Source organism: Corvus moneduloides, chromosome 3 (assembly GCF_009650955.1).
Source record: "Corvus moneduloides isolate bCorMon1 chromosome 3, bCorMon1.pri, whole genome shotgun sequence".
Lineage (NCBI taxonomy): Eukaryota > Metazoa > Chordata > Aves > Passeriformes > Corvidae > Corvus > Corvus moneduloides.
In genome coordinates, this window is record NC_045478.1 from 74,178,316 (window position 1) to 74,190,706 (window position 12,391).

General features: G+C 42.6%; 1 protein-coding gene across 1 annotated transcript in view; it reads right to left on the reverse strand.

The window, feature by feature from the left end:
* The window catches only part of CHRM3 (cholinergic receptor muscarinic 3), a 272,159-nt gene extending 264,244 nt beyond the window's left edge, over nt 1–7,915 (reverse strand). Inside the window, exon 1 of the mRNA XM_032102218.1 lies at nt 7,666–7,915. The gene's annotated coding sequence lies outside the window, so the exon portion shown is untranslated. The remainder of the gene's footprint in view (nt 1–7,665) is intronic.
* Between the last annotated feature and the right edge of the window lie 4,476 nt (nt 7,916–12,391).

Below are 12,391 nucleotides of genomic sequence, written 5' to 3' on the forward strand. Positions count from 1 at the left end.
AGAGATCAATTTCTTCTGTCTTCCAGAGAAAATCTCATTTTTTCTTAAGAGAATTCTTTCCATCTCTTTCCACAGAAAATACAAGACAATTTTATACAAAGCAATGATCAGAAAAATAATAATAACACATTTGATATCCAAAAGTCTCCCCTGCAAGCCTCCAAACTAGATTTAAGTCTCCTTGAATTTACCTCAGCAGGTTCAAGCCCAAGATAGGACTCCAAGCCTTCTTTTTTTCCATCTCTCCTTAAGATACACTGCTAAACTGACTTTGATGCTATCTGAGCTACTAGATGTTTTCTGCAATAGATATTTAGAACAATATTTACATAAGTAAATATTCCAGGGATCATTTGTCTTCCAAGAATCCTGGAAGTAAAAGACACTCAGCATTTCTTCACGGTTGTCTCTTGTAATGTTCCTTTAGCCTTTATTGCAGATTTTTCTCTAAGAGTTCCCAGTTAACAAAGCCACAAAGCTAATAAAAGGAAGAACCAAGAGATACAACTTGAAGAGAAATTTAAAACTTTGACTGCTTAAAACTGGTAACTTTGACATTATGCAGAGGGCTCTGAAGGGCTCTCCAAGGAGACGTGTTCTGACAGGACAAGGTTGCAGAGGTGTGCCCTTGCATGCAATTGCATTTTCAGTATTTATCTCCTCTCAATTACTACCTGCAAGGCAAACAGTCCAGCCAGGGTAACCACAGATGGTCTGCTGGGTGGTGGGAGCACTGCATATAAAGAAACATACTTTGATAATACACAGAAGAAGAAGCCTTGACATCCAGTGAAGCACCATTATGAGGCCACCCACTTCATGAGGTGAAGGAAGAATCCACAAAACAACCTGCTCTTCCCAGGAAACCACCATGTCCTTCTTAGGACGTCTACCAAAGGCATTTCTCCCCTCAGCACCTAGGGTCACACTGTTCCATTTTTTCTGGGTCTTTTCCTGTTCGCCCTTCTTTTCTCTGTCCTGTATGTACACAGGAGTCACAGGCTCCCAGGAAACTCTGTTCAGACTTCCCTCTTACAAGCACTGCCCCTCCTTTGACTATCCCCTTCATTTCCCTAATTTACAGTTTTATCATTTGTACCCTTCACCTGTCCTCATACTTTCTTCTCACACAAGCTTTTTTCAATGCAATCAGCATCCTTAGAAGCACAGCTCCCCCTAAAGATTTATAAGCTTTCACTACTTCGAAATCTATCACAGGTAGTAACATTGATCATGGGCTTGCAGTGCAAGACCCTTCCCTTTTATTCCAGTATTCCTCAGGTATTTGGCACTTCCACACCCCTTATGCCTCCTGATTTTTGTGTGTGCACATGTGCAACTTCCCCTGTCTGCCTGTTATCAAGAGAGATGACAAGGTAAAATGCAAATAGCAATCCATTCTGACGAAAAAAATGCTTCAACTGGTGAAAAAGCAGCGATAAAGCACCATCTAATTCTGACTTCATAAATCTGTGTTATTTGCTGTCCAGCTAATCCTGAAACCTGCTTAGGGTTTTCCCGTACATGCACTGTCAGGGCTGAAGAGCCACCATCCTTTGAAAGAAGATGCAGCAGTTTATGTTGAAACATTATTATTCTCAGAGATAAAAATCTCCAGAGCATTCCATGGAATTATGTATTTTTTTCTCCGAGGAGACACAGTGTGCTGTAATTATTTTGTTCAAAGCAACTATGCACCTTTGTACAGGAACTGGAGATGATTAATAAGAAGAGAATGCTGAAAATTTTCAAGTTCTGTTCTTTCATGACAGTTTTGAGTGTTTGCATTACTCCCCTTCTTTTTAAAAAGGAAGTTCCTTAATCCTTCAAATAGTTCTTACAGTTGTGCTTATTACATATTGAGATTGAATTCTCCTACTAATTGTCTGCAGTGAAATTCGAAAGGATTTGTTGCTATAGCAATATTTCATGTTGATTCAGAAATTAATGATAAAAGAAGTGGCAATTAGCACTATTAATTTTTACTAGAGAAACATGGGAAATTGCTAAAAGGCTTCCGGAAAAAAAAAAAAAAAAAAAAAGCAGTAAGATTTTGCATAGGTGACCAATATAGAACGTGCAGCTACAAAAGCAAGCATAATGGATATTTCACGCTTCAGTACATGCAGCATGAATACTGCTGCCTTAATACCTCGAGACAGACTCAGGCTCTGTTGTGTTTCAGGAATTCCCATAAGACCATAGGGATGTGTCTCCTTTCATACATAACAGCACCCTGTGGGACATTACATTAGTATCAGGAAGGGGAATCGAATACCTTTCTCTACAGATTTGACACTGTTCCTTGAGTGTTTTTCAGGGACCTTTCTTTGGCATTTTTAGTGAATGCAAGTATGTTGCTTCAAGATAATGACCTGCTTATTCTCATCCCTGATTAACAGCCATGAAGCAGGTAAGTGTTTTCCAGGTCACACGAAACCAAAAGAGGTAATTAATTTTGTACACCAAGACTGCTATTATCTCACCAAATTATTTGGTTTTGTGGTAGTCCAGGACCTTCTACAAGGTATTTACGGTTTTGGGGTTATTTTAAGACTTGACTTGTTATTTCAATCCTATAAAGGATATAGTGTGGCTCTACGTGACTGTAGTGCAAGGCTGAAGGAAATGGAACACTTTGCTTCTTCAGTACGTATTTAGTGAGATTTTTGTAATGTATGATTTGACAGCCTTAATAATGTATTTCCCACTACTAGAAACCCACATAATTACTGAACTCGAATTTACTTATTTCATAATGAAATAATGGAGGCTTTTTATAAATCCTTGTGGATGATAGATAGCATGTCTATCATGACAGTTCAAAGCTGTCAGGTTTATTTCCTTTAGATGCTACAGTGGATACCTCAGACTTTCATGCAGGACTGTTGGGAAGCTTTCTTAAAACCCATTAATCCTAGATGCTGGAAGGGTCTTCTCCTGCTTATGAGAAGGACAGACAGGAGTAATGAGGCTGCAAGACAATGTATGTTGTCACGACTTTATACACTTGACCTGAAAAGTTGTCCCGTCGTACTTCGTGGAGCCTTAAAGGTCCAAGAAAAGCCCTCAGCATCTGGCTCCAGTACACCTAATGCTGTCAAGTAAGGTAGTGATGGACAAAATGTTACACAAAAACACACCTAGAGCTCAGTACACAAATAATATTGTACAAAGCCCCTTGGCCAACCCCTAGCACCAAGATTAGATTGTTTTCTTTAATAGAAGTGATGTACACACAGAGACATGTCCTGGTAACTTCAAACATCTTTTTTTAATCCCTTCCTTCCAAATTTCTCAGTCATATATGAACTTATTTATAAGAGGTAAACTTTTGACTTTTTGTATTATAAACCTTTGTATGTCATAATTACCCTTCTTCCGGTGAGAATGAAGGAGGACAGATTATCATCCAAATAACGTGAGAGATTAACCTTACACATCATCACACAGCCTTCTTATCCAGAGAGGGAAAGGAAAAATATAGAAATACAGAAATATATATCATTATAGAACACAAGTCCATCAACGTGTTGAACGTAACTGGACAATCCTGGAACCCCCCCAGTCATATTCACTACCCTCACAAGAGCTGTCTACAAACTAGCAGAGCAGCCACAACATCCTGGAGAGCAAGACCAGGCCTAACACCCACAACAGAGAACAGCCACTTTATCAGATGTTTGGTGTGCATGGAACTCTGATACTGTGGCTAAAGTGCTATATTGCACTGGGCTAAATGAACAAAACTTTGAATTTGCTTGCAGGAAATTGTTTTAAATGAAACAGTTAGGTTTTTGTTTACTCTATCTTTAGAAAGAAAGCACAGAAAACACAGAAGGAAAAGTAATGGCATCGACAAGTATCTGCATTTTCTAATCATGCCCAGGAAAACATTTTCTGATAATCTATACTGGAGCTGTATTATTAAGTATTTCTCTGTAACTATCTCCATCAAGATTAATTTAGAGAAATATGAAACAACCTCTAGCTCTCATTTCAGCAACCGATAATTTATCATTTGTAATATAACTGACATCTTTTGTTTTTCCAAATATTTTCCAACCATAGAAAACACTTTGCCTTCAGTCTGTAAACACTTAATAAAGAAACTCACTTAAGCCTTCCCTCCTTTACACCAACAGATGCCTCCAGCATGAAACCACATACTTGGAATATGCGAGGGGGTTAACTGTACATCGTTGCCTATTTTACACACAGTAATTTCAACATTTTACATTCGGGAGAACGTCTTCTCTCTTTGCCCTCACGGAATCTCCTAGCCAGGCTTGCATGGACAAGGTTGTGTTCTGCTGGCACTCAACCAAGGCACAAGAAATAGAAAATGTTGCAGCCTGCTCTTAGCCTCTCTTAAAACAAAAATAAGACATAAACAACTCCTGAGCATGAAGTCTTAATCTAATCACGGCACACCAGGCTTATACTAAATTTATTTATAATGTTTTGCACCCCAACACCATCAGGAACATAGACTCGTACATGCTGCAACACTGTTGGGTGGACTGGGAGGCATAATTTGTGCTTCTAGAGGTGTAGGTGATGGGCACTCTCCCAGCACCTCTGACAGTTTCATGTGTACAGCAGCCATGCAGCTTAGCAGAACTGATATTCTTCAAAAGAAAAAAGACACAGAACAAAGTCACAAAGTAGCAACACTGTTGAAACAGACGACTTTTGGTGTTACCAGGCTCTTTCTTTTCATTCCAAGCTGACAGATCCATTTAAACATCTGTTACATATTCACAAACTATGGTACTTAAACACAGATAAGGACACTGAGATAGCATTGCATATCTTCCCCCACATAATCTCTTATACATACTGCTCCTCATTTTAAAGCTTAATTATATATCTTCACTAAAGAGAATCTGCCATTACAGTAAGAGATAAAATAAATATTAGTAAACCTTTCATAATAAATCTTGTTTTGTACTGAACTAAGCAACCATGTAGTTTCATGCACTGAGCAGAGCTTTCGCTGCCTTCAAATATTGCACAGATACTTTTGTCTCATCCTCAGAACACCATCTCCTCTTAATGGCAAACAAGCCGTAATATGATAATGAACAATATTAATTAAGGTCATCCAGATCACTTCAAACATTTTCCTAGTGTCAAGCACCTTTTGCACCCCTTCCTTTTTGAGTCACATAACACTGCGTAAGCACAGTAATTGCTGGCACAAAGTACACAATTAGGCTGTCTGCTGCAATCAAGACTGAGGGAGAATGGAAGATATGAACATAAGAACCATAATGCTGTAGTATTCATGTGGAAGAAATTTCCACATTACTCATCACAAGATTTTCTTTAGCATTCCAGGATTTGACCCTGGAAACATTCATAGCATTAAGACTAAAATCCAAACACTAATTCAAGAAAGGGAGGTTGGTTAGTTTTAGAGCAGTTACTATAGCTTTAGAATGAAGCATGTAGTAAGTGTGACAATTTTTTAGACCAGCTTACAAATTCACCAAGACATTTTACTCCTTAGCACTAATACATAGAACTGTAATTTAAGGCACCATTGAGCACTGTGTTTATGATGTTTCATATGGTCATGGTTGGCTTCCACCATGAAAACCTCAGAGATTGCTACTCTAAAATATACTAATAAGCTGTTGGATGCAGACTATATTACTACGAGAAAGATGAATTTCTTTTCAGTAACAGAAAGAAAAATGCACTGTACTTGACAATATACAGATATATGATATAAAGGACGCAATCAGCTCCCTTCAGAAAGTTACCATTCATCTACTTGAAAATGAGATGAATTTACACCTCATGACAGTTTCTGTAATAAATTAGGTTAGGTTCTATTTCTTTTGAATTAAACGTAAAAGGATATAAAACTTAATTTCTGGTTTTGATGGCAAAGTATATCAGGTAGAAGACAAGAACTTGCAACATGTTTTGATATAGCTGCCAGCAAATCAGATGAATTTCATACTGGATTATCCCTGGAGAATCTCATTTCTTTGTTACTAAAATCCAACAAAACTGCTACATCTAAAACAGTCCAAGAGAATTGTTTTCAATGCTTCAGCTCAAGTCAACGGATTCTTGTTCCCTCTTGCTGGAGTTACCCTGTTAACATGCACATGACACTGAAATAAAAGCACATTATGTTGAATGAGATTCAGCACTGGAAAATAAAGTCTTCACATCGCTCCATAGGACAATAATGTACACATAAAAGCTTCTGGTAGTGGCAGAGCTATTTAAAAAAAAAAAAAAAACAACCCAACGTGGTTTTTTGGGGGTTTCTTTTTTTTTTTTTTTTTTTTTTTTTTAAGAGAGCACAAAACACACAACATCAGAAAACCCTACAATACTTCTTCCACGCCATGGAAAATTGCTACTGTATGAGCAACCTGCTTGCTTCCAAGCTGAGGCACGTTTCTGAAAGCCACCAAACCAGGCTTCCATTCCGGAAAAAGCAGTGTTCCCTACTGCAGTCTTGGTCCAAGACAAGTAAGCAAACCAAACAATGCCAGATTAAATAGAGGCAGACAAAATAAAATCAATATATCATTCACTAACTTTGAGGTGTATAGGCAGGTAAACAAACAAACAAACAAAAAGTATGAATAATTCAGTCAATGTGGGATGCAAACACAGGAAAATAAATCCCTTGGACAAAAATATCCTCAGGACAGATCCCGGCTTTGGCTTGCTGTTTTTAAAGTTTCTCGACCTGTGTCAGCAATATTGAAGTTATAGTACTTCTGACTGCGACTACTTCTATATATGGTCAGCACAGATATTAGCTGGGATTTGCGTTTTTCCAAAGTAATCCCAGGCAATCAGAAGCCAGTTAATCAGTAAGAAAACCCACACGAGCGGATCCACAGCCCTGCACACGAGTCCATTTGGGTTTCTCTGCCCCGAGACTTAAAACAGCGAAGGGAATATGGCTAGGTCTGGTTTTAAGTAAACACTTGGGCTCTGCTTCAGACACTCCTGTGGGTGCGCTGGCAGCGCACACCCTACCCACCGATGCCTTCCCAAACTCCAGCTGCACGACAGCCCGCGCTCCGGTGCGCAGTCCCGAAGAACCTCGTTTGATCCAGAACAGAGCGGACACCGCGCACAGCCGCGGGGACTACAACCACCTGCCCGGGGGGAGGCCGCGCACCGCCGCGCACTCCTCACTGCCCCAGCGGGACCAGCCCGGCAGCGGGCGGCACGTCGAGCCCTGCTCCGGGGCGAGCCGCCACAGGACAGGACGCCGCACCGTGCAGCCGCGATCCCCGACCCCACTGCCCCAGCGGCGCACGGCGGGCGGCCGGCACCGCGCCGCGCTGCTCGAGGGGCGCGGCAGCCCTCGGGAGCGGCCGCTCCTCCGAGCACCCCCGGGAGTGGGGCAGCCCCGCCGCGGTACGCGGAGCCCTCCGGCGGCCACCGCCGCTGCCACAGCCTCAGCCCCCCGCCCCGGGCGGGCAGAGGGTTCTGCGGCTCCTCAACCGCTTCGAAGCGGGGACCGCTCGCACAACTTTCCCCGCGGCGAGCTCTGCTGCGCTGCCGGCCCGGGCGGCGCCGCACGCCACTCCCCGCCGCTGACACCCGCACACACAAGAGAGGACAAACAAACAAAAGCCCCTCAGACCCGCCCGAACCGGCATTTCTCCTCCTTCCTACCTGCCCAGATCCCGGCAACCCCGCACCGCCCGCTCCGCGCCGAGCGCTCCCTGCGGCGCCCAGGTGGCGTTAGGAGCGCGCTTCCCACGGGCGGCGCGCCCCCGGCGGCCGGAACATCCCCCGCCGGGAGGAGGGCGCTCCGCACCCGCCCGCGACGCCGACACCGCCGCACCTGTGCCCGGGCAGCGGCACCGCCCCTTCAGTCCCGGCCCCTGGGTGGGCGGGGGCGAGCCGGGACCACTCACCCCGCGCCCGCCGCCGCCGCCCGCCCCATGCAGCCGCCGCACGAGGGACACCCCGGCTCCGCCGCCCGCCGCGCCGCGCCGCTCATTGGCCCGGCCGCCGTGACCTCACGGGGCCCACCCCGCCCGCCGACCCCGGCCCGCTGGGTGCCCCGGCGGCACCGCGGGCAGCGCGCTGGCGGCCACCGGCGGCACCGCCGAGGTGCGAAGCTGAGTGGCCCGACGGCCCGGGGTGACTCTGAGCTGGTGGGACATTGCGGGGGGAGGCGGTGCGCGGGCGGGCGGGGACGAGCGAGAGGGAGTCTGCCCGCAGCCCCGGCCCCGGGGTGCAGGGAGTTAAAAGCAGAGGGTTGCCAAAGGCATCCCTCGCCCTTGCCAACAACTTGAAAAGTAGCAAGGACCCACAGAAGATGAGGTTATGCGAGAAAGCCTTCCGTCAGTCTGCGATGGTTCCTTCTCTCCTTTTTTTTTCCTTCCCTCTCCCCCCCTTTTTTTTTTTTAATCTATTTTCATTTGTTTTAATTGAGACATGTGAGCAGCTATCGCTTGAAGATTGTGGTCCGTTTGTGGAGAGTAAATAATGTTCTGTTGCATATTAAATATGCCTCTTAATGAGACATCAACCAAATCACATACCCTCATATAGCTCTGTAATATATATTAATATGGTATTTATTCATTACTATCAACTTTTCAAAAGGTCTGCTTAAAATATTCTCCCCTCTCATCTAATCAGTGCTACAAATTCATAGGAAGCCAAATAATTTATGAATATATGCTTATACTCCATTAAAATGTGTTGTATCAGAAGAATGTAAGAAATCTGCATTTTAAAAGATCCTGTAGAAGTATAACTTAACTGCATCAAACTGAGGTGTCTCACACTGCCATGTTTCTTCTGTCATAAAAGATTGGTAAATTTAACTTGAAATCATTCAACACAAAAGAAGTTCAGCACTTAGCACTTGTTTTTGCGGGCTGCGTTGCTGGCCGCCACGTTGCTACGGCATAAGGGAGCAGGGTGTGTTCTGCTTGCCTGCTTGTGTATTTCTTGGCTAGGGGTAAGAGAAAAGTTACAAAGTAGTGCTCTGGAGAACATAAAACAACAGTGTATCCTTTCGAGGGCACCAATTCTCTATTAATCTTATCAATAATTTTGCTTAGACTATCTGCTACCTTCAGAACAAAATTTTAAAAACTTGGGGTCTGTCTTGCACCCTATGCGTTCAGTGAGGAGGAATCACCTGCACCCTATGACCTTACGCCAGAGTTTTCACAGAACATGCCATAGGATCCTTAGTGATGAGTAGCCGTGACCAGAGCCTGTGAAAGAATATATAAAATTCCAGGTATCAATTTTCCGCACTAAGAAACAAAAATTGTTAATCTGCTGGTTTTAAATTAATTCAGTGGTAATCCACAACACTCTAAAAAATACCTGTGGGATGAAAAAGCAAAAAAATGAGAACTACTCACATATGAAAAAATGAAGATCTCTTGGTGTGCAAAGGTTCCCCTGCTTTTGAGCTCTGGGTGTGTTGCTTTACTGCCAAACTATGCTTTTCTTTTTACCTTGCATCTCAAAATAGCATCAGAAAAAGCTCTATCCCGTGTAATAGGAAGCTGGGGTTTTGGCGCAGCTGCGAGCCCCTCTGACTGAGTCATCTCAGGTGATCCTTAATAGTGTGGTTGTCCTTGGTGTTTCTGCACCTCAGCTGCTGAGTGCTCAGCACCCCCACGTGTCGGAGGTGAGCTCACAGGATGCACCCCTGGCTTTTAAGATTGTATTAGAAATAGTGCATTTATTTTTGTGCCACTGAAGATGTAGCTGAAAATTCGACCATCTTTTCCCCTTTGTCCCTTCCGTTAACCATTAAATTTGTGTAAGGGCTTCCCAGTTGTGATCACACTAAATATAGCTAAGGTAATCTCAGGTTGAGATCTTTATAATGCATAGACCATTCATAAGGGGGAGGAAAACCACTCCAAATGGTAAATTATGTTATGATTAGTGTCAAAAAATACATAGCTTTGTATCTACCACAACCTCATTAATTTCTGAGATTGTATTGTAGCAAAAGTCATCTATGTATATAATGCAGAATGTATTTTAGAAAATGCATCCTTTTTAAGATTCAAAGCAAGCTGAGACCAGCTTGTCTTTGAATTTGCCATGTTTTAAGGCACATATCAATACTTTATAAATCAGGGCTCAGTTGCCTAGTACAATTGTGTAACATAAATATATTTAACCTTGAGTCATGCAAAGTGAGCCTTTGAAGCAAGCGTATACACACTAAAATCAATGATCCTAGAAAACCTATATAGGACAATGTCTGTGTAAAGAAGTAAGTGTCAAGGCAGGCAAGGAACTGTTTAGGGAAGCCTAAGGTATGGGAATAAATTTTGCAATGACACTGCTAAATAATACTCTTTAAGGAAAATATCCATTGATTTTAACAAGACCTTTAGCTGAGCAAAGACCAGAGGTTTAAACCTGCACAGTACAGCTCCTAGCTATAACACACGTCTTTACATTATATTCCTAAGAAGGCATTGAGGTGGAGATGAATTAGAAGGCTGTTGGTTTTTTGGTGGGTTTTTTTGGTTGGTTGGTTTGGTTCTTTTTAACTAGAAAATCTTACTTGGGTTTTTTGTTGGTTTTTTTTGTTTGTTTGTTTGTTTTTTTTATGAGGTATCTATGGGAATAAGACACAAATCTGGCATCAGAAGTTACACATCTCTCAACATTTTATTTTCCTCTTACTGAACAATATAGAACTTAAATGACATGTGGGATGCCCTGGAGGATCAAGACCAAGTCACCATGAGCATGCCAGCCCTCACAGAGAGCAGTGCTGCAAGAAAGGGGGGGATGTACAAGTGGGCACCATGCAGTTGGATGACTGGACAAATGATGGACAACACACAGTTTTATTGAGGACCACTGAAATGTTGATTCTGCATCTTTGAACTACTGTGCTTTTTGTGCCTGTGTTCATGGCACTGCTGTTCCCAGAATATGTGCATTCATCCTCTGGATACTGTGTGGTTGTGTATTTGCAGCTAAGGTACAAACAAGCTCATTAAGAAATCAACTGAGCCCTCCTTGAAGTTACCCTTGAAGGACCTTCTTGGGCAACATCACTTCCTTGTCTGTGGTTTCATTCTTTACATGGAATCAGGAATCATGTAATGTTTCATTCAGAAGATCAGATGATAAAGATCATCTTTTACTTTTTGCCGGTGCCCATTTGGTCCTCTGGAACAGCAGATCCTCACATCTATAATAGTTAGGAACTTCTAATTTTAAACCTTAATTTATTTCTGAGTACTTTATTCCCATTCGTCTTGCCTGATGATACTAGCATGACTTGAGCTACCTCACCATTCTCCTGTGTTTTAATGTCTTTATAATGTCCCCTGCATACTTGTGCTATTCTAAGCCTGTGCTTTCATAGTGTTATTTTGTAAATGGGGTCCTTCTTTTTCTGCTTATCCAAGCTGCATTTTTGTATCATCATTTTATTTTTGAGTTGAGTTTCCTTCAATAGAGGTGAAATTATATACCAGTTTTGAACCAGGTGCTAAATACAGCCAGTTAGAAAGAGCTCAGAGTGGTTAGAATGCCCTGGACTGTAAGCCAGTGTCCACTCTGCTGCCTCCACAGCTCCATAGCATTGCTGTCTAGTAGTTACCTTCTGGCCAAATAGTATCGACAAGTATTTCCTCCACTTCTTTCGTTTCCAAGTGATAACGCCCAGCTCACAACAGAAATTCCAGTATTTAGCTTCTCTGTGTACTATTCTGTTTTGCCTCATTGTATTTCTCACTTTGTGCCTTACTGTGATCTTATGGTCACTCCATGGTTTTTTGGTCCAATCGCCAGATACTCATCAGTCAGCCCAGGCAGCGCCTCTAAACTTTGTCTCACCAAGAGCCTCAGCTGGCAGATGCCTCACTATGGCCAAGGCCAAGCAACTGCTGCTCTGAAAGGAATTTCACCAGCAGTAGGCATCTAGCCTGACGATGTGTCAACACAACACACCTCATTGTCTCCTCTTAGTCCAATGCCTTACTGTATTGACATTCTTTTACTAATCCACATCCTCCTCAGCTTAACTAACAATTTCTCACATGTCACTGTGCCAAAAGCTTTACTGAGTGCCAAATAAATCAAGTCCGCAGAATTACCCTTGTCAAGAAAATTATGTCTTGTCTAAAAAAAGGGACCAAGTTAGGCACAATCTACTAAAACTGCCTTTTATCCAATTTTCATCATGTAAATCAGTGCAAACCACACACCATTCCATAAACTCAGGTGATCCTTGTAGTGCAAGCAAAGTCAAAGTCATGTTAATGGCTGATGATTTAGTCACACTAAAGCCAGCAACTAAAGCATAGCTTAAACAATGAGACACAATTTATGCCTTTTTCTTAATACATCTTTATAATATGATTTCATTCACATTTCATAGTGGTTT